This window comes from Molossus molossus, unplaced genomic scaffold (assembly GCF_014108415.1).
Source record: "Molossus molossus isolate mMolMol1 unplaced genomic scaffold, mMolMol1.p scaffold_m16_p_7, whole genome shotgun sequence".
Lineage (NCBI taxonomy): Eukaryota > Metazoa > Chordata > Mammalia > Chiroptera > Molossidae > Molossus > Molossus molossus.
The window spans coordinates 73,914,098-73,936,324 of NW_023425401.1; the positions used below are offsets into that span (position 1 = coordinate 73,914,098).

At 36.9% G+C, this 22,227-nt stretch overlaps 1 non-coding gene across 1 annotated transcript; it reads right to left on the bottom strand.

The window, feature by feature from the left end:
• Positions 1 to 4,763: 4,763 nt before the first annotated feature.
• On the bottom strand, positions 4,764 to 4,870 carry LOC118620546. The gene has a single exon (XR_004957460.1). It is a non-coding gene; the product is annotated as a U6 spliceosomal RNA (small nuclear RNA).
• Between the last annotated feature and the right edge of the window lie 17,357 nt (positions 4,871 to 22,227).

Consider the following 22,227-nt stretch of genomic DNA (forward strand, 5'->3'; position numbering starts at 1 on the left):
ACATAGAAAGTAATGGTACTTGGAGAGCACCTAAGGGTAACTTGTTGCTGGTGGTTATTGTCCTGAGGACTCTGGATGCCCCAGGCTCCTTTAGCCACCCTGAGGGCAAAAGGCATTAGCATCTTGGCATACCTGTATATATTTGTGACACATTACATACTTCAGTACTCTGTTCTATGACACGCAGCAGTGTTTTCCACACGTGTACTTAGTTTTCACACCAAATTGTGTAAGATTTTTACCAAAATATTTATGCTGAAAATTGGATTATATAGAAGACAACAATATAGTTTCTTAAACAGAATGTTTTAAATCTTGCTGTGGACCACTCCCATTGGATACTTTTATTATTTTCATCTGGGGAGTATTTCCTAAGTGGCTCAATAATCAATCTTAAGTCTCACCTAGGTTCTTAATTAAATAAAAAAGAAAAGAGAGTCACATATTTACTGATAAAATTATTCACTTGTCCCTCCCTGTCAGGAAGTAGTAAGGCCCTGAGAGAAGATCAAGAACTCACAGGGATTATGTGAGTAAACTCTCCAGAAACTCAGTAAACAGCATGAACAGGAAAGAAATTTTTCCCCAGTACCATTATGTAATTTGTCATCATTTAACATGGAGATCTGTGAAAAGTAAAACACTATATATAGCAGAAAAATAGGGCTTTATAAGGAACTCTTCCTAGAACCTCTCAGGAAGGTGTGTGTTCTCACAAGAGTACCTCAGATTAAAGATTTTCCAGCTAATGACTTAGGAAATTTGTTTTATAAAAATCATTAAAGGAATTGGATTGTTCTATTTTTGGTTGACAGTTTTAAGCTCAGGAAGCACAAATATTTCAGAAACAGTGTTGTATGTAAATAGATGCCAGTTTTCTTATTGTTATTGTAAATTCCAATGAATCATTAGAATTTAAAATATATATAAGAGATGAATTTCAAATGAGGAGGTGGATGAAATTTCAAGTATACAGAAACATTTAGAATCATTTCTAGAAGGCTCACTTCAAGTGAATAGTCTGGAAAAGCAAGAACTTATTATTTTCTTTTTATTGAATTTATTGGTATGACATTGATTAATAAGACTGTGTAGGTTTCAGGTGTACAGTTCTATAATAAGTCATCTGTATATTCTATTGTGTGTTCATCATCCCAAGACAAATCTCCTGCCATCACCATTTATCCCTCTTATACCCTCTTCTACCTCCCCCCATACCTCTTTCCCTCTGGTAATTACTATATTGTGTCTATGATTTTTTTTTTTTCTTAATCCCTTCACCTTTTTCACCCAGCCTTACAATCCTCCTCCCTTCTGGCAGCTGTCAGTCTGCAATCTATTTATGAGTCTGTTTCTATTTTGTTTGTTAGTTTATTGTGTTCATTAGCTTCCATATATGAGTGAAATCATATGGTACTTGTCTTTCTCTGACTGGCTTATTTCACTTAGTATAATCTCCAGGTCCATCCATGCTACTGCAAAGGGTAAGATTTCCTTCATTTATATTACTGAGTAGTAGTGCATTGTGTAAATATACCCCAGCTTTTTTATCCACTCATCATACTGATGGACTCTTGGGCTCCTTCCTATTTAGCTATTGCAAATAATGCTGCTATGAACATAGAGATGCATGTATTCTTTCAAATTAGTGTTTTGGGTTTCTTCAGGTATATTCTCAGAAGTGGAATCTCTGAGTCATAAGGAAGTTCCATTTTTAAGTTTTTGAGATAACTCTTACTACTTTCCTTAGTGGCTAAACCAATCTGCATTCCCATCAACAGTGCAAGAGCTTAAATTTTACAGGTGCCATTTATGTTAACTTAAAAAATCTCTTCAAAAGGAATTGGTTTGCATTTGCTACATTATACCCACCTTAACTCAAGGAGCTCTGTTTATTTTCTGGCATATGGGCGGATCTCAACAAATGGTGTGTCTCTCTTTTCTTTTCTCCATGTTGATATGTAAGTCATTTATAGGGTGCAGTATTAGGCAAACATTGATATTAATGAAAAATAAAATTAAATAAAATTGTGAAGTATCTTTGAAGATATAGCATTATGATGAGTAATTAAAGAATTATTTTTTAAACCTCACTTTCAACTTCGATGGAAAAATCAAATTGTGTACCAAAAGATTCCTAAAGCACTGGAGAGTCTTTCACTATTAAAAATTATACTTTCCAGCCCTGGCTGGTTTGCCTCAGCGGTTAGAGCGTTGGACTGCGGTCCAGAGAGACCCAGGTTCAGTTCCCGCTAAGGGCATGATCTCGGTTGCAGTTTGTCCTCGGCCCTGGTTGGGTTGTGAGAGTGGCAGCCATTCGATGTGTCCCTTTCACATCGATGTTTCTCTCTTTCTCTCCCTCCCACTCTATCTAAACAAAAAATGGAAAAATATCCTTGGGTGGGGATAAAAAAATAAATAAAATTATACTTTCTACTACTACTTTAAAAACAGAATTTGGCTCTGGCTGGTTTGCCTTAGCAGTTATAGCATTGGCCCGTGGACCAAAGAGTCACGGGTTCGTTACAGTCAAGGGCATGTGCCTCGGTTGTGGTTTGGTACCCAGCCATCTTCTGGGTCATGCTGGAGGCAACCAATTGATGTGTCTCCCTCAAATCAATATTTCTCTTTCACTCTCTCCCCCTCTCACTCAGACTGAAAGGAAATCCTCTGCTGAGGATTTAAAAAAAAAGGATAGAATTTAATAGAGTAATACTATAAAGTACTATGATTAGATTATCTTTTTTTCTCACCAATATATACTATTTAATTTTTGTAACAGATGTTTCTCCTTTCCCCCCCCTAGACACCCTCCTCTCCATCCTGTCCCCCCAACCCCCAGCATTGTTGTCTATGTTCACTGGTTATGCATATATGCATAAAAGTTCTCTGGTTTATTTCATCCCTCCCCCCTGCCTCCCTCCTCTGCAGTTTATCAGTCATAACCATACTCCTTTCTACATCTCTGGGTCTATTTTGTTCATCAGCCCACCTTGTTCATTATATTCCACAAATAAGTGAGATCATGTGGTGCATGTTTTTCTTGAATTGGCTCACTTCATTTAGCATAATACTCTTGAAGTCCCTCCATGTCGTCTTGAAGGATAAGAGATCTTTCCTTCTTACTGCTGCATAGTATTTCATTACATATATATGTACCACAGCCTTTTTATCCACTCACTTATTGATGGATACTTGGACTGTTTCCAGGTCTTAGCGATTGTAAATAGTGCTGCTATGAACGTAGGGGTACATATAGTCTTTCAGATTGGTGTTTCAGGCGTCTTAGGATATATTCCTAGAAGTGGGATCACTGGGTCCAATGACAGTTCCATTTTTAATTTTTTGAGGAAACACCATAGTGTTTTCCAGAGTGGCTGCACCAGTCTGCATTTCCACCAGCAGTGTACTAGAGTCCACTTTTATCCATACCCTCACCAGGATTTGTTTGATGATTTGTAGACAGCAGCCATTCTGGCAGGTGTGAGGTGATACCTCATGGTTGTTTTAATTTGCATCTCTCTGATGATTAATGATGTTGAGCATTTCTTCATATGTCTCCTCACTATTTGTATGTCCTTTTTGGATCCTGCTACTTTGCCAAATTCATTTATTAAGTCTAGTAAATTTTTGATGGAGTCTTTGGGGTTTTCTAAGTATAATATCATGTCATCTGCAAATAATGACAGTTTCACTTCCTCCTTTCCAATTTGGATACATTTTATTTTTTCTTTCTGTCTGATTGCTGTGGCTAAGACTTCCAGTACTATGTTAAATAAGAGTGGTGAAAGCGAGCATCCTTGTCTTGTTCCTGTTCTTAATGGAAATGCTTTTAGTTTTTGCCCACTGAGTATTATATTGGCTGTAGGTCTTTCATATATGGACTTTATTTTGTCGAGATATGATCCCTCTATTCCCAGGGTGCTGAGTGTTTTTATCAGAATAGGTGCTGGATTTTGTCACATGCTTTTTGAACATCCATTGATATGATCATATGATTTTTATCTTTCATTTTGTTTATGTGGTGTATCACATTTATTGATTGGCAAATATTATACTAGCCTTGCATCCCTGGGATGAATCCCACTTGGTCATGGTGAATAATTTTTTTGATGTATTGCTGGATTTGATTTGCTAGTATTTTGTTCAGCATTTTGGCATCTATGTTCATCAAGGATATTGGCCTGTAGTTTTCTTTCTAGTGTCTTTTTCTGGTTTTGGAATTAGAATTATGCTGGCTTCATAAAACGAGTTTGGAAGTCTTCCTTCTTTTTGAATTTTTTGAAATAGTTTGAGAAGAATGGGTATTAGTTCTTCTTTGAATGTTCGCTAAAATTCCCCTGTGAAGCCATCAGGGCCTGGGCTTTAGTTTGCTGGGGGAGTCTTGATTACATCTTCAATTTCTTTTGTTGTTAATGATCTGTTCAAGATTTCTATCTCTTCCTGGTTCAGTTTTGGGAGACTATGTGTTTCTAGAAATTTGTCCATTTCGTTTAGATTGTCAAATTTGTTCGCGAATAATTGTTCATAATATTTGTTCACAATCCAATGTATTTCTGTGGTGTCAGTTGTTACTTCTCTTTCATTTCTGATTTTGTGTATTTGGGTTCTCTCTCTTTGTTTCTTGGTGAGTCTAGCTAAGGGTCCATCAATCTTGTGTATCTTTTCAAAGAACTAGCTCTTTGTTTCATCGATCCTTTGAATTGTTTTTTTGTTTGTTTTTTTGTCTCTATGTCATTTATTTCTGCTCTGATATTTACTATTAAAATATGGAACACTTCATGAATTTGCATGTCATCCTTGCGCAGGAGCCATGGTAATCTTCTCTATTTCTTTCCAATTTTAGTACATGTGCTGCTGAAGTGAGCACTGTATGTCTTTATTGGAGAGGTGTCTATTTAGGTTCTCTGCCCATTTTTTAATTGGGTTGTTTGTCTTCCTTTTGTTGAGTTGTATGAGCACTCTATATATTTTAGAAATTAACCCTTACCTTATGTATCATTGGCAATTATGCTCTCTCATACAGTGGGTTCCTTTCCATTTTGATGGTTGTTTCCTTTGCTGTGCAGAAGTTTTTTAGTTTGATGTAGTCCCATATGTTCATTTTTCCCTTGGTTTCTCTTGCCTTAGGTGATGTATCAGTAAAAATTCTGCTGCATATAATGTCTAAAATTTTGCTGCCTACATTTTCTTCTAGGATATTTATGGATTCACGAGTCACATTTAAGTCTTTTATCCATTTTGAGTTTATTGTGGTGTATGGTGTATGTTGATGGTCTATTTTCTTTTCTTTTCTTTTTTTTTTTTTGCATGTAGCTGTCCAATTTTACCAACACCATTTATTAAAGTAGCTCTCTTGACTCCACTGTATGATCTTGCCACCTTTGTCAAATATTAATTGAGCATAATGTCTTGAGTCAATTTCTGGGTTTTCTGTTCAGTTCCACTGACCTATATGCCTGTTCTTATGCCAATACCATGCTGTGTTGATTACTGTAGCTTTGCAGTATAACCTGATATTTGGTGTTGTAATCCCACCTACTTTGTCCTTTTTTTTCTAAATTGCTGTGGCTATTCGGGGTCCTTTTTGGTTTCATATGAACTTATGGAGTATTTGTTCTAGTTCTGTGAAATATGCCAGTATTTTGATGGGGATTACATGGAATCTATAGATTGCTTTGGGCAGTATTGACATTTTAATGATGTTAATTCGTCCAACCCAGGAACAAGGTATATGCTTGTGCTTTTTAAATGTCTTCCTGTATTTCTTTTTTTCAATGTCCTATAGTTTTTTGCAAATAGGTCCTTTACTACTTTGAATAAGTTTATTCCTAGTTATCTTAATTTTTTTGCCACCAATGTAAACGGGATTGTTTTTTAGTTTCTCTTACTGAGTTCATCATTTGTGTATAAGAATCCTGTTGACTTATTATTTTTTTAAAATCTTTATTGTTGGATGTAAAATGTATTACAGATGTTCCACATTTTTCCCCCATTGACCCCCTCCTCCCCACTCCCGCCCCCTCCCGCCTTTTGCCTGTGTCCATTGGTCATGCATATAAGTTCTTTGGTTTATTTCTTCCCACACCCAACCCCTTTCTCTTTGAAGTTTGTCAGTCTAGCAATGAATTTGTACTTCTTAATCTCTTCACCTTTTTCACCCATTCCCCCAACCCCCTTCCCAACTGGCAACCAACAAAATGTTCTCTGTATCTATGATAATGTTTCTGTTCTACCTGTTCGTTTTGTTTGTAGATGCCATTGTTGATAGATATGTATTCATTGCCATTTTGTTTGTTCATACAGTTTATCTTTTTCTTCAAAAAGACCCTTCATCATTTCATATAATAACGGTTTGGTGGTAATGAACTCCTTTAACTTTTTCTTGTCTGGGAAAGTCTTTATATGGCCATCAATTCTAAATGACAGCTTTGCAGGATAGAGTAACCGTGGTTGTAGGTTCTTGCTTTTCATAACTCTGAACATTTCTTGCCACTCCCTTCTGGCCTGCAAAGTTTCCTTTGAGAAATCAGCTGACAGTCTTATGGGAACTCCCTTGTAGGTAACTATCTGCCTTTCTCTTGCTGCTTTTAAGATTCTCTCTTTGTCTTGAACCTTTTGCATTTTGATGATGATGTGTCTTGGTGTGGGCCTCTTGGGGTTCATCTTGTTTGGGACTCTCTGTGCTTCCTGCACTTGTATGTCTGTTTCCTTCACCAAGTTAGGAAAGTTTTCTGCCATTATTGTTTCAAACAGGTTTTCAATTTCTTGTCCTCTCTCTTCTCCTTCTGGCACCCCTAAGATGCGAATGTTGGCACGCTTGAAGTTGTCCCAGAGGCTCCTTACACTATCCTCATTTTTTTGGATTCTTTTTTCTTTTTGCTGTTCTGATTGGGCAGTTTTTTGCTTCCTTATATTCCAAATCGATGGTTTGCTCCTTGGATTTACATACTCTATTATTGAAGCTGTGTAAATTATTCTTTATTTCAGTTAGTGCCTCCTTCAATTCTAACTGTGCATCCATGATTTCTGACTGGTCCTTTTTTATGCTCTTGAGGCCCTCACTAAGTTCACTGAGGTTCTCACTAAGTTCATTGAGCATCTTTATAAGCAGTATTTTGAACTCAGCATCTGTTAGGTTGCTTATCTCCATTTTGCTTAGTTCTTTTCTTGGGGTTTTGTTCTGTTCTTTCATTTGGGACCTGTTTTTTTGTCTCCTCATTTTGGCTGCCTCCCTGTGTTTGTTTCAGTGTATTACTTAACAAGAGGTATGGGGCTAGCTGAGACCAGATGCTGCTTGTTTGAAAGAATTTAGGAAAAACCTGAAGCAGGATCCAAGACAAGCCATTCCTATGGTTAAGCAAATGGCAACAGCTTGGGTGGGCCTGAAAGTTGGGTGGTGTGGGGCAGGGCCTCAGGGAGTCAGCAGGGCGGGGCTACCAGTGTGAGCCAGGTTATTGGTGTCCCAGATATTGCCTCTGTCTGCCGCCCCAGGGAAGGGCTCGCCAAAGGATCAAAGGCCTCTTACAGCACGTTTGTCCCAGAGAAAGCCCCCTCTCCAGCCCTCCCTCCAGTGCCAAACAGCTTAGTTCTTCTCTGTATGTCTCTGGCTCCCCTCGAGCTGCCTCCCCTCCAAGGTTAAAGGGAGAGAGACTGATAAGTTCATGCGCGGGTCCTTTAAGGAGTTTCCTGGGGATCCAGCCACTTCAGCTTCCCTGAGCCTCAGTTCCCGCCGGTTTTTCCAGCCAGAAGTTATGGGGACTTCTCTTCCTGGCACTGGAACCCTGAGCAGGGCACTTGGTGTGGGACGGGGACCCCTCAGTCCTCAAGAAGGACTTTCCCAGCTGAGGTGTCCTCCTGATTTTTATCCGCCACACTTGGGTGTGGGACCAGCCTGTTTCACTGCAGCCTCAGCCCCTCCTGCCTCCGCCCCTCCTACCAGTGTGGATGTGGCTGCTGCTTTAATTCTGTAGTTGTAGGACTTCCATTCAGCTTGATTTCAGGCGGTTTTGAAAGATGGTTGTTCTGTAGTTTAGTTGTAACTTTGATGTGGTTGTGGGAGGATGCTATACCGCATTTACCTATGCCGCCATCTTGACCAGAAGTCCTCCTGTTGACTTATTGACATTAATTTTGTATCCTGCTACTTTGCCAAATTCATTTATTAAGTGTAATAGATGTTTGATTGAGTCTTTAGGGTTTTCTATGTACAATATCATGTCATCTGCAAATAATGACAGTTTCACTTCTTCCTTTCCAATTTGGGTCCCTTTTATTTGTGATCCATGCCTGATTTCTATGGCTAAGACTTTCAGTACACTGTTCAATAAGAGTGGCGAAAGTGGACATCCTTGTCTTGTTACTGTTCTTAAGGAAAATGCCTTTAGTTTTTGTCCATTGAATATGATGTTAGCTGTAGGTCTTTTATATATAGTCTTTATTATGTTGAGATATGAACCTTCTATTCCCAAATTGCTGACCATTTTTATCAAAAGTGGGGGCTGGATTTTGTTGAAAGCTTTTTCAGAATCTATTGATGTGATCATATGATTTTTATCTGTCATTTTGTTTATGTGGTGTATCACACTTATTGATTTGCAAATATTGTATCAGCCTTGCATCCCTGGGATGAATCCCACTTGATCATGATGAATAATTTTTTTAATGTATTGCTGGAAGCGATTTAGTAGTATTTTGTTCAAGATTTTGGCACCTATGTTCATCAGGGATATTGGCCTGTAGTATTCTTTCTTTGTAGTGTCTATTTCTGATTTTGGTATTAGAGTTATTCTGCCTCATAAAACAAGTTTGGAAGTCTACCTTCTTCTTCTTGAATTTTATGGAATAGTTTGAAGAGAATGTGTCTTAGTTCTTTGAATGTTCAGTAAAACTCCCCCATGAAGCCATCTAGGCCTGGGCTTTTGTTTGGTGGGAGAGTCTTGATTGCATCTTCAATTTTCTTAGTTTTTATTGGTCTATTGAAGTTTTCTATATCTTTCTGGTTTAGTTATGGGAGACTATGTGTTTTTAGAAATTTTACTTAGATTGTCCAATTTGTTGCCGTATAATTTTTCATAGTATTTGTTAACAATCCTTTGTGTTTCTGTGATGTCAGTTGTTACTGCTCCTCTTTCATTTCTGATTTTATGTATTTGGGTTCTCTCTCTTTGTTTCTTAGTGAGTCTGGCTAAGGGTCCATCAGTCTTGTTTATCTTTCGAAGAACCAGCTCTTTGTTTCATTAATCTTTTGAATTGTTTTTTGGTCTTTATGTCTTTTATTTCTGCTCTGATCTTTACTATTTTTTTCTTCTTCTTCTTCTAATTGTTCTGGGGTTTTCTTTTATTTTGCTTTCTAGTTCTTTAGGTTGTGAGGTTAGATGGTCAATTAGAAACTTTTCTTGAGTTAGGCCTGTAGTGCTATGAACTTCCCCCTCAAAACTACTTTCGCTGCATTCTATTGATTTTGTGTTGTTGTGTGTTCATTTTCATTGGTTTCCAGGAATTTTAAAATTTGTTCCTCAATCTGATTGGTATCCCATTCATTGTTTAGTAACATGCTATTTAGCCTCCTGTGTTCAAATGTATTTGCATGTTCTTCTTGCAATTGATTTCTAGTTTCATGCCACTGTGATCCGAGAAGATGGTTGATATGATTTCAATTTTTTTGAACTTGTAAAAACTTAGTTTGTATGCTAACATGTGGTCTATCATGTGGACTTGAGAAGAATGTAAATTCTGCAGTTTTGGGGTGTAAGTCTCTTTATATATTTATTAAATCCATTCAATCTAGTGCTTCATTTAGAGTCTCTATTTCTTTGTTAATTTTTTGTCTAGAGGATATATTCTGTGAAGTCAGAGGAGTGTTTAAGTTCTCTGCTATGATTGTATTGCTGTCAATTTCTCCTTTGAATTTCTCTAGGTTTTTAATATATTTTGGTGCTCCTATATTGGGTGCATATATGTTTACCAAGGTTATATTATCCTGTTGGATAGATCCTTTCAATATGATGTAATGGCCTTCTTTGTCTCTAGTTATGGTCTTCATTTTGAAATCTATTTTATCAGATATGAGTATTGCTACCCTAGCTTTTTGTTTTTGTTTTTGTATTATTATTATTATTATTATTATTTTTGGTTTGCTTAGAAGATTTTTTTTTATCCCTTCACTTTCAACCTATGTGAGTCTTTTGTTGTGAGGTGGGTGTCTTGTAAACAACATATAGATGAGTCTATCCAATCAGCTACTCTGTGTCTTTTGATCAGAGCATTCAATCCATTAATATTAAGGTCATTATTGATATGTACTTATTTATTGCCGTTTTGGTTTAGTGTGATTATATTTTTCTTCCTATGTCTTCTACTAATTACAGCAGTCCTTTTAACATTTCTTGCAGTGCTGGTTTGGTGCAATGTATTTCCTTAGCCTTTTTTTTTTTTTGGTCTGTGAAGCTCTTTATTTGACCTTCTATTTTGAATGATAGCCTTGCTGGCTTGCTGGCTTGAGTAGTCTTGGAATCAGATCCCTGTTTTTCATGACCTTGATTACTTGACTACTTCTCTTCTGGCCTGTAGTTTTTCTGTTGAGAAGTCAGATGGAGGTTCCTTTGAAGGTAACCTGTTGCTTATATTTTGCTGCCTTTAAAATTCTCTCTTTGTTTTTAATTTTTCACATTTCAATTATTATATGTCTTGGTGTAGGCCTGTTTAGGTTCTTCTTACTTGGGGCTTTCTATGCTGCTTGAACTTGAATGCCTTCTTCTTCACCAAATTAAGGAAGTTTTCTGTCACTATTTCTTCATATATATTCCATAACCCTTGATCCTTTTCTTCTTCTTCTGGAACTCCTATGATGCAAATGTTGTTATGTTTCCAGTTGTCCAAAAGTTCTCTTAAACTGTCTTCCTGTTTTTCAGTTTTTTGTTTTTCCTTTTAGTTTTCTTATTGGTTGAGTTTTTGTATTCTGTCTCCTAATTCACTGATCCAGTCCTCAGTTTCTTCTACTCTTCTGGTTATTTTCTCCAATGTGTTCTTTATTTCTCCTATGTCATTCTTCATTTCCACTTTGTGGTTTTTTTTTTATTTCCAATGGGTTGATTTTCAATGTTTCTATATCTTTATTCATGGTGTTGAGCTCCTTACTCATGTTGTTGACCTTCCTCAAGATCATAGCTCTTAACTCTACCTCTGATAGCTTGCTTAATTGCATTTTATTGATCTCATCTTTGGTAGAGTTCTCTTGTTCTTTCATTTCAGATTTGTTGTTGTTGTTTTTGTTGTTTTCACAGTTTTGGCTATCTCAGTGAGTTTTTGAGCCTGCCAAATTTTTTCTTTGGGTGTTGGTGTTCTGCTGTTTGTGTCTCCCTTTACTGGGTTTGAATGAGTGTGGGAGGACCCATGTTAAACACCAATGTCAAGTGTTTCTTTCGGGGTAGAGTTGCAAGCCCAGGGAAAGTTTAGTTATCCTCTAGCTTTTTGCCGCCAGGCTATTTGTCTCAGTTACTTGATGAGCCTTTTGTTGTAGCCATCAGGTGTTCAGCATAAGAGGATTTCCAGATGCTGGCTGTTAATAAGCCATAGTTTGCATTCCTCTGGCCCATTTGGATGGAGTTAAATTCCTGAGGGATGGGTTGTTGCTTTTCTCAAGGGCTTTGGGAAGGGAAAATATGGCGACTGTCCTATGAGGGAGTAATTCAGCAAAACTTCCTGTGCCCTCCCAGTTCTCCAAGCTCTCAAGTGTCCACAAAGTTCCAGTCCAGTCCTCTGTTCCTGTGCTGGAGCCCAAGGTGTTGGCTGTAGCTAATTTAATGTTCTGTACTGGCCCTCTGGGCTGTGGACCAGCTTGGTATTTTAACCCTGAGGGAACTGCTCACCACTAAAATAGCTGTTGTCCGTGGGCTCTCAGCCCACCCTCTCATGCCTCAAGTGTACCAGGCTCTATTTATTGTCCTTATTCCTGTTCATGGTTACATGAGTCCTCTCCAGCTACTTTTCTGTTGCTTTTTCCTGACGATGTGTCTTTATTTTAGTTGTAATTCCAGTTTGGTCCTGGGAGATGATCTGTGTAGCTTCCATTCACTGTCTACCTTTTCCAAAGAGTCTTAAGTTTACCTCCAGATTCCACATTTACAATTTGATGTATAGGCTTTTCCTATCTGTGTTAATCCAAGATGCCTTCTGTCTCACCTCACTGTCCTCCTCCCAAATACAGCTCCCTCCTCAATCACCCCGGGGTTCCTGAGACCAGCTTCCAACAGGTCCCCAAGCAGGACCTCCTTAAACTGGAATGGCAGTGGCTGGATGTGGGCATGAGGAGAAGCAGCAGCAACCAAAAAGAATTGATGGCTCTTGAGGCAGTGAGCCAGGACTCAAAATGGGAGCAAGCCAAGGTTTGCCAAATGATTGGATTATCTTAAGGTTTATTTTACTTCCATGAATTTGCCCTTGCACATAAAAATGAAGCAATTTAAATAGTGTATTGGTCAAAATAGGTCAGATGTGTTTTGCCCTCTCCTAAAACCTTATCACACTATAGACGATAACTGTGGTTGTACCTGGGGAAGAGAAAGAGTAACTATAGTCAATATACATAAAGCTATCAAAATGAGAAATAGTACCTTATAGCACTTTATAGTTTGTAAAACCTTATCACATATAATATCTTTCTGATTCCCATAAGAGCCCTATTTTATATATGTAGAAAGCTCACAGATTGAAAAAACTGACTGGGAATAAACAAGTGGCTGATATGTTATACAAAATCATATCCTGAGATATTGTGTCTGTTGTCATTTTCTTTATTGTATTCCATCTAAGGAGCAAACGTATTTTATGTAAATTTTGAGTATTCAATCAGGGACATGAGAAGTTTTAAAGAACAAGAGTTTTGCTCAATTTTAGGAGACTTTCAAATGCTTAGATTATGCAACTACATAACTGGCTACCTCAGCAAATAATGATGATTAGAAATAGTTAGGCAGAGGCTAGATGACTATCTATTGAGCTTGATGTTAGACTGGATAACTTTTTTTTTTTTTTTAAGCTTAGGGTAACAATTCTATTTTTAATGCATAAAAATTATTTGCAAATCACACGTTCAACAAAGACTTGTATCCAGAATCTACAAAGAGCTCTCAACAGTATAGAAACAACGAACCTGATTTAAAAAGGACAAAATATTTCAACAAAGAAAACATATGAATGACAGATAAACAAATGATAAACTACCAACAATTGACATGAGAGAGGTAAAGGAGCACCACAATGAGATATCACTACATAGAATGGCTAAGAAACAATTGACACCACGTGCTGATAAAGAGGCAGAACAAGTGCAGCTCTCATACATTGCTGCTGGGAAGCACACTCTGGAAAGCAGTTTGGCAATTTTATAAAGTTAAACATACAGATAACATATAACCTAGCAATCCTACCCCTAAGTAGGATTATCAAGAGATATAAAGACTTATGTTCAACTGAAAAACCCATAGAAGAATACTTATCACAGTTCTATTCCTAATTGCTCCAAACTGGAAAACACCTAAATATTCCTCAGAAAGTGGATGGATAAGCAAACTGTGTACATTTCTACAATGGACTATTACTCAAGAGTAAAACAAATAAACTGTTGATACACTCAGTGACAGATAATTTTCAAAATCTCAAAGACAATGTGCTAAGGGAATAACTACAATCTGAAAATATTATATATCATATTTTTCTATTTATATGACATTTTGGTAAAGGAAAAACTATAAGCAGTGGAGACCAGATTAGTCATAGCAAGGGGTTGAGGGGAGGATTTTGGTGTGACTACAAACAAATATCACAAAGGAATTTTTTGGTGAATTATATTCAGCATAGTTTTAGTATAAGTGAATTTTATCACAGCCTAGTTTTCTTAATATTACCATAAAATATAGCATGTATGATGAGAGATGTGTGCATATGTTTGTGACAGAGAAATAGAAGTAGTTTCTCTGAATGTTATAAATATTACCAAATGAAAATCATATTTGAATTTATTTTTTCTTTAATAATTTTGTTACAGATGTTTCTCCTTTTCCCCTATTGACACCCTCCTCCCATTCCTGCCCGCCTCCCAGCACTGTTGTCTGTGTCCATTGGTTATGCTTATATGCATAAGTTCTTTGGTTTATCTCTTCCTTCCTGCCCCACCTCCTTCTCTGAAGTTTGTCAGTATGAACTCTATTTCTGTGTCTCTGGGTTAATTTTGTTCAGCAGTTTGTTTAGTTCATTATAGTCCACAAATAAGTGAGATCATGTGATACTTGTCTTTCTCTGACTGGCTTATTTTGCTTAGCATAATGCTCCCCAGGTTCCTCCATGTTGTCTCAAAGGATAAGATATCTTTCTTACAGCTGCATAGTACTCCATTGTGTATATGTGCCACAGCTTTTTTATCCAATTGTCTACTGATGGACATTTGGGCTGTTTCCAGATCTTAGCTATTGTAAATAGTGCTGCTATGAACATAGGGGGTGCATATTTTCTCTGATTGGTGTGAACTTCTTAGGATATATTTCTAGATGTGGGATCACTGGATCAAATGGAAGTTCAATTTTTAGCTATTTGAGAAAACATCATATTGTTTTCCACAGTGGCTGCACCAGTCAGCATTCTAATCAGCAGTGTATTAGAGTCCCCTCTTCTCTACACCCTCACCAGCACATGTTTGATGATTTGTTAATGGCAACCTTTCTGGCAGATGTGAGGTGATACCTCATAGTTATTTTAATTTACATCTTTCTGATGATTAGTGACTGAGCATTTTTTCATCTGTCTCTTGGCCATCTGTATATCCTATTTGGAGAGGTATCTATTTAGGTCCTGTGGCCATTTCTAATTGGATTTTTTGTTTGTCTTTTGTTGAGTTGTATGAGTACTTTATATATGTTGGTAATTAACTCATTATCTGACATATCATTGGCAATTATGCTCTCTCATACAGTGGGTTCTCTTTCCATTTTGACACTTTTTTTTTTTTGTTTTTTGCTGTGCAGATGTAGTTTGACGTAGTCCCATGTATTAACTTTTCCTTTGTTTCTCCTGCCTTAGGCATTGTATCTGAAAATTCTGCTATGTGTGGTGTCTGCAATTTTGTTGCCTAGATTTTCTTCTAGGATTTTTATGGATTCATGAGTCACATTTAAGTCTTTTATCCATTTTGAGTTTATTTTTGGGTATGGTGTAAGTTGGTGGTCTATTTTCATTTTTTTTGCATGTAGCTGTCCAATTTTCCCAACACCATTTATTAAAGAGGCTGTCTTTACTCCAATATATGGTCTTGCCACCTTTGTCAAATATTAATTGAGCATAATGTCCTGGGTCAATTTATGGGTTCTCTGTTCTGTTTCATTGATCTATATGCTTGTTCTTATGCCAATACCAGGCTGTTTTTATTACAAAGGACTTGGAGTATAACCTGGTATTGAGTATTGTGATCCCTAATACTTTATTCCTGTTTTTCAAGATTACTGTGGCTCTTCAGGGTCTTTTTTGGTTCCAAGTAATCTTTTTGAGTGTTTTGATAAAACACTGTGAAACATGTTCTAGTTCTGTGAAATATGTTGTTGGTATTTTAATGGCGATTGTGTTGAATCTATAGATTACTTTGCATAGTATGGACATTTTATTGATGTTAATTCATGAACAAGGTATATGCTTCCACTTTTTTATATCTTCTTCTATATTTTTTTTCAATTTCCTGCAGTTTTCTGTGAACCGGTTCTTTACTTCTTTGGTTAAGTTTATTCCTAGGCATCCTACTTTTTATGTTGCAATGGTAAATGGGATTGTTTTATAGTTTCTCTTTTTGTGAATTCATTAATGGTGTATGAAAATGCTAATGATTTCTGGATGCTCATTTTCTATCCTGTACTTTGTCAAATTCATTTATCAAATCTATTAGTTTTTGATGGAATCTTTAGGGCTTTCTATGTACAATATCATGTCATCTGCGAATAATAACTGTTTTACTTCTTGCATTCCTATATGAATCCTTTTGATTTTTTTCTTCTGGTCTGATTGCTGTGGCTAAGACTGCCAGTACTATGTTCAATAAGAGTGGCAAAAGTGGGCATCACTGTGTTGTTCCTGTTCTTAAGGGAAATAATTTTAATTTTTGCCAACTGAATATGATGCTGTCGGAAGGTTTATCTTAAATGTCTTTTATTATGTTGAGATATGATTCTTCTACTACCACTTTGCTGAGAGTTTTTATAAAAAATAGATGATAAGAAAAGGATGTGAAAATAGCGACACAGTGAAAGGAAGTTACACAGATGATCTCCCAGGACCAAATGGGAATTAAATCAAAATAAAGACAAATCATCAGAAAAAAGAAACAAAAAAGCACTGGGACAAGACCATATTATCCGGGAAACCAGTAGGATCTGTGGTGGTGCGAGAGGGTGGTGGGCTGGGGGCCCACAGATAGCAGCTGTCTTAGCTATAAGTAGTGCCCTTAGGGATAAAATGATGAGCTTGCTCTATAGTTCAGAGGGCCAGAACCGAGCACTGGTTTGGCTACAGCCACTCACCTGTGGCTCCAGCAGAGGGAGGGCAGACTGGAATGGAACTGTGTGGGGACACTCGGGATTTAGAGGGTGCTCAGAGCTTTTGCTGAGTTGCAGCCACACAGGACTGTGGTCACCTTACTCCTTCCCAGGGTCCTGTGGAGAAGCAGTGGCCCCTCCCTCAGAGATTCAACCCCACCCGGTGGCCATTGAAATGCTAATTGAGGCACATTAACAACCAGCATCTGCCCCGCCCTCAGGAAATCCTCTTACACTGAGCACCTGAGAGAGTTTTTAAGTCAACTCAGAAACCAAGGTTCTTCAGGTGACCTCTACTAATAGCCACCAGGCAAAACAGTTAGAAGATAACTACCATTCCCTGGGCTAGCAATCTAAGCAGGAAAGTATGACTTGACAGTGGTGTTTAAGTGGGTCTTCCATGCCTCAGCCAAACCCAGGAGCTACAAACAGCAGAACACCAACACCCAGAGGAAAAACTTCGCAGGCTCCAAGGCCACTGTGATAGCCAAAATGGTGAAATAGAGAATCACAAGCCAAATGAAAGAACAAGAGACCTCTACCGAAGATGAGATAAATGAGATGCAGTTCAGGAAGTTAACAGAACTAGAATACAGAGCCATGATCTTTAGGAAGCTCCATAGCATGTGTAAGGACATGAGCACCATGAGTAAAGACATAGAAATGTTGAAAATCAACACATTGGAAATTAAAAACCACCAAGAAGAAATGAAGAACGACATATCAGAAATAAAATACACATTAGAAAGTCTAAATAGCACAGTAGAGGAAGCTGAGGACCGGATCAGTGAATCAGAAGACAGGGTATAAAAAATCAACCAATCAGAAAACCAAAAGGAAAAAACAATTAAAAAGCGAGAAGACAGTTTCAGAGAACTGTGGGACAACAGTTACATAATAACATTCGCATCATAGGAGTCCCCGAAGAAGAAGAAAATGAGCAAGGGTTAAAGAATATATTTGAAGAAATAGTGAGAGAAAAATTTAGTAATTTGGTGAAGAAAGAAGGCATTCAAGTTCAAGAAGCACAGAGAGCCCCAAATAAGAAGAACCCAAACAGGACCACACCAAGGCACATAGTAATCAAAATGTCAAAAATAAAAGACAAGGGAGAATCCTAAAAGAAGCAAGAGAGAAGCAACAGGTTACCTACAAAGAAACCCCCATAAGGCTCTCAGCTGACTTCTCAACAGAAACACTACAGCCAGCAGAGAATGGCATGAGGTAATCAAGGTCATGAAAAACAAGGATCTGAATCCATGACTACTCTACCCAGCAAGGCTATCATTCAAAATAGAAGGTCAAATAAAGAGCTTCCCAGACAGAAAAAGGCTAAGGGAATATATTAGCACCAAACCAGCACTACAAGAAATGTTAAAAGGACTGCTGTAATAAGCAGAAGAAATAAGAAAAGAAACAGAACCATAATGAACAAAACTGCTGTAATTAATATAAGAAATGGGAAGAAAAATAGAACCACACTAAACAAAAATGGCAATAAATAAGTACATATCAATAATTACCTTAAATGTAAATGGATTGAATGCTCCCATAAAAAGACACAGAGTAGCTGATTGGATAAGAAAGCATGACTCATCTATATGTTGTTTACAAGATATCCACCTCACAACAATAAAATCACATAGGTTGAACGTGAAGGGATGGAAAGAAATCTTCCAAGCAAACTGAAATCAAAAAAAGCTGGGGTAGCAATACTCATGTCTGATAAAGTAGATTTCCAAAGGAAGGCCATAACTGAGACAAAGAAGGCCACTACATAATATTGAAAGGATCTATCCATCAGGAAGATATAACCTTGGTAAACATATATTCACCCAATTTAGAAGCATATATATATATATATATATATATATATATATATATATATATATGAAAAATTTCCTGGAGGACTTTAAAGGAGAAATCGACAACAATACAATCATAGCAGAGGACTTCAACACCCCTCTGACATCACTAGATAAATCCTCTAGACAAAAATTATCAAAAAAACAGACAATCTAAATGAACCTCTGGACCAAGTAGATTTACTAGATATCTACAGAAATTTACACCCCAAAACTAGAGAATTGACATTCTTCTCAAGTGCACATGGGACATTCTCAAAGTTAGACTACATGTTAGTACACAAACAAAGTGTGTTCATTTTCAAGAAGATTGAAATCATTTCAAGCATCTTCTCAGATCACAATGGCATGAAACTGGAAATAAATTGTAACAAAAACGTGCAAAGACATTTGAACACATGGAGGCTAAATAGCATTGTATTGAACAATAAATGGGTTACCATGGAGATCAAGGAAGAAATAGAAAACTTCCTGGAAACCAATGAAAATGAACACACAACCACACGGAATCTATGGGATGCAGCAAAAGCAGGTCTGAGAAGGAAGTTCATAGCACTACAGGCCTACCTCAAGAAACAAGAAAAATTTCTAATTGACTATCTAACCTTACACTTAAAGAACTAGAAAGCAAACAAAAAGAAAACCCCAGAACAAGTTAAAGGAAGGAAATAGTAAAGATCAGAGCAGAAAGAAATAACATGGAGAACAAAAAACAATTCAAAGGATCAGTTCAAAGAGCTGGTCCTTTGAAAAGATAAACAAGATTGATGGATACTTAACTAGACTCACCAAGAAACAAAGGGAGAGAACACAAATACACAAAATCAGAAATGAAAGAGAAAAAATAATAAGTGACACCACAGAAATACAAAGGATTGTGAACAAATATTATGAACATTATACGGCAACAAATTTGACATGCTAAGCAAAATGGACAAATTTCTTGAAAAATACAGTCTCCCAAAACTAAACTGGGAAGAGATAGAAAACTTGAACAGACCAATAACAACTAAGGAAATTGATGATGTAATCAAACCTCTTCCATCAATCAAAAGCCCAGGTCCGGATGGCTTCACAGGTGAGTTTTTCTGAACATTCAATGAAGAACTAACACCCATTCTCCTCAAACTATTTCAAAAATTCAAGAAGAAGTAAGACTTCCAAACTTGTTCTATGAGGCCAGCATAATTCTAATTCCAAAACCAGAAAAATACACTGCAAAGAAAGAAAACTACAGTTGAATATCCCTGATGAACATAGACACCAAAATCCTGAACAAAACATTAGCAAATTGGATCCAGCAATACACCAAAAAAATTATTCACCATGACCAAGTGGGATTCATCCCTGGGATGCAAGGCTGGTACAGTATTCGCAAATCAATAGATGTGATATACCATATAAACAAAATAAAAGATAAAAATAATATGATCATATGAATAGATTCTAAAAAAGGATTCGACAAAATTCAGCACCCATTTCTGATAAAAATGCTCAGCAATTAGGAGATAGAGGGATCCTATAGCTACATAATAAAGTCCATATATGAAAGTCCTACAGCCAACATCATATTTAATGGACAAAAACTAAAAGCATTTCCTTTAAGAACAGGAACAAAACAAGGATGCCCACTTTTACCACTCTTACTTAACATAGTACTTGAAATCTTAGACACAGCAATCAGTCATGAAGAAAAAATAAAAGGGATCCAAACTGGAAAGGAGGAAGTAAAACTGTCATTATTTGCAGATGACATGTTATTATATTTAGAAAAACCCAAAGACTCCATCAAAAATTGACTAGACATAATAAATGAATTTGGCAAAGTAGTAAGTTACAAAATTAACCTCAAGAAATCGATGGCATTCTTATACACCAATGATGAACTCACAGAAAGAGAAACTGAAAAAACAATCACGTTTACCATCACAGCAAAAAAATTAAGATACTTAGAAATAAATTTAACCAAGGAAATAAAGGACCTATTTGCAGAAAACTACAGGACACTGAAAAAAGAAATAGAAGAAGATATTAAAAAGTGGAAGCACATACCTTGTTCATGGATTGGAATAATTAACATCAATGAAATGTCCATACTACCCAAAGCAATTTATAGATTCAATTCAATCCCCATCAAAATACCAACGATATACTTCACAGGCCTAGAACAAATACTTCAAAAGGTCATATGGAACCAAAAATATACCAGATTGCCACAGCAAACTTTAAAAAGAAGAACAGAGTTGTGGGATCACATACCAGATGTCAGGTTATACTACAAATCTACTGTAATCAAAACAGCCTGATACTGGCACAGGAACAGGCACATAGATCAATGGAATAGAACAAAGAACCCAGAAATGGACCCAAAACATTATCCTCAATTAATTTTTGACAAAAGTGGAAAGAGCATACAATGGAGTAAAGACAGCCTCTTTAATAAATGGTGTTGGGAAAACTGGACAGCTACATGCAAAAAAATGAAAATAGATCATCAGCTTACACCATACACCAGAATAAATGCAAAGTGGATAAAAGACTTAAATGTGACTCATAAATCCATACAAATCTAAGAAGAAAATATAGGCAACAAAATTTCAGCCCTCATACCAAGCGGAATTTTCACTGATACATCCCCTAAGGCAACAGTAACAAAGGAGAAAATGAACACATGGGACTACATCAAGCTTAAAAGATTCTGCACAGCATAAGAAACAACCACCAAAATGGAAAGGCAACCCACTGTATGGGAGAGCATAATTGCCAATGACACTTTAGATAAGGGGTTAATTTCCAAAATATGTCGATTGCTCATACAGCTCATCAAAAGAAAGACAAAGAACCCAATTAAAAAATGGGCAGAGGAACTAAATAGACACCTCTCCAAACAGGACACACAAATGGCTAAGAGACATATGAAGAAATGCTCAATATCACTAATCATGAGAGAAATACAAATTAAAACAAAAATGAGGTGTTACTTTACACCTTTCAGAATGACTGCCATCAACAAATCATCAAACAATAAGTGTTGGCGAGGGTGTGGAGAAAAGGGGACTCTAGTACACTGCTGGTGGGAATGCAGACTGGTGCAGCCACTATGGAAAACGATATGGTGTTAACTCAAAAATTTAAAAATTGAACTTCCATTTGACCCAGTGATCCCACTTCTTGGAATATACCCTAAGAAGCCTGAAACACCAATCATAAAGAATATATGTACCCCCATGTTCATAGCAGCACTATTTACAATAGCTAAGATCTGGAAACAGCCCATGTGTTCATCAGTAGACGAATGGGTAAAAAAGCTGTGGTCTATATACCCAAAGGAGTGCTATTCAGCTGAAAAAAGAAATAGCTCTTCTCCTTTGAGGTGACATGGAAGGACCTGGAAAGTATTATCCTAAGCAAAACCAGCCAGAGAAAGACAATGATATGATCTTACTTATTTGTGGAATATAATAAGCATAACAGTCTGAAGAACAGGGTAGTCCCAGACACTTGGAAGTAGGATGAAGACAATCCCCACAAGAGGGGGTTATGAGGGAGATAAACCACAGAACTTATATGCATGTGTGCATAACCAATGGACAAGGATGACAAAGCTGGGGACTGGGCAGGGAGGCAGGAGGAGGAGGGTGTCAATGGGTAAAAAGGAGAAACATCTGTAACAAAAATAAATTAGTAAATATAATAATTAAAATAATGGATGCTAAATTTTGTCAAATGCTTTTTCAATATCTATTGATATGATCACATGATTTTTATCTCTTATTTTTTTATGTGAT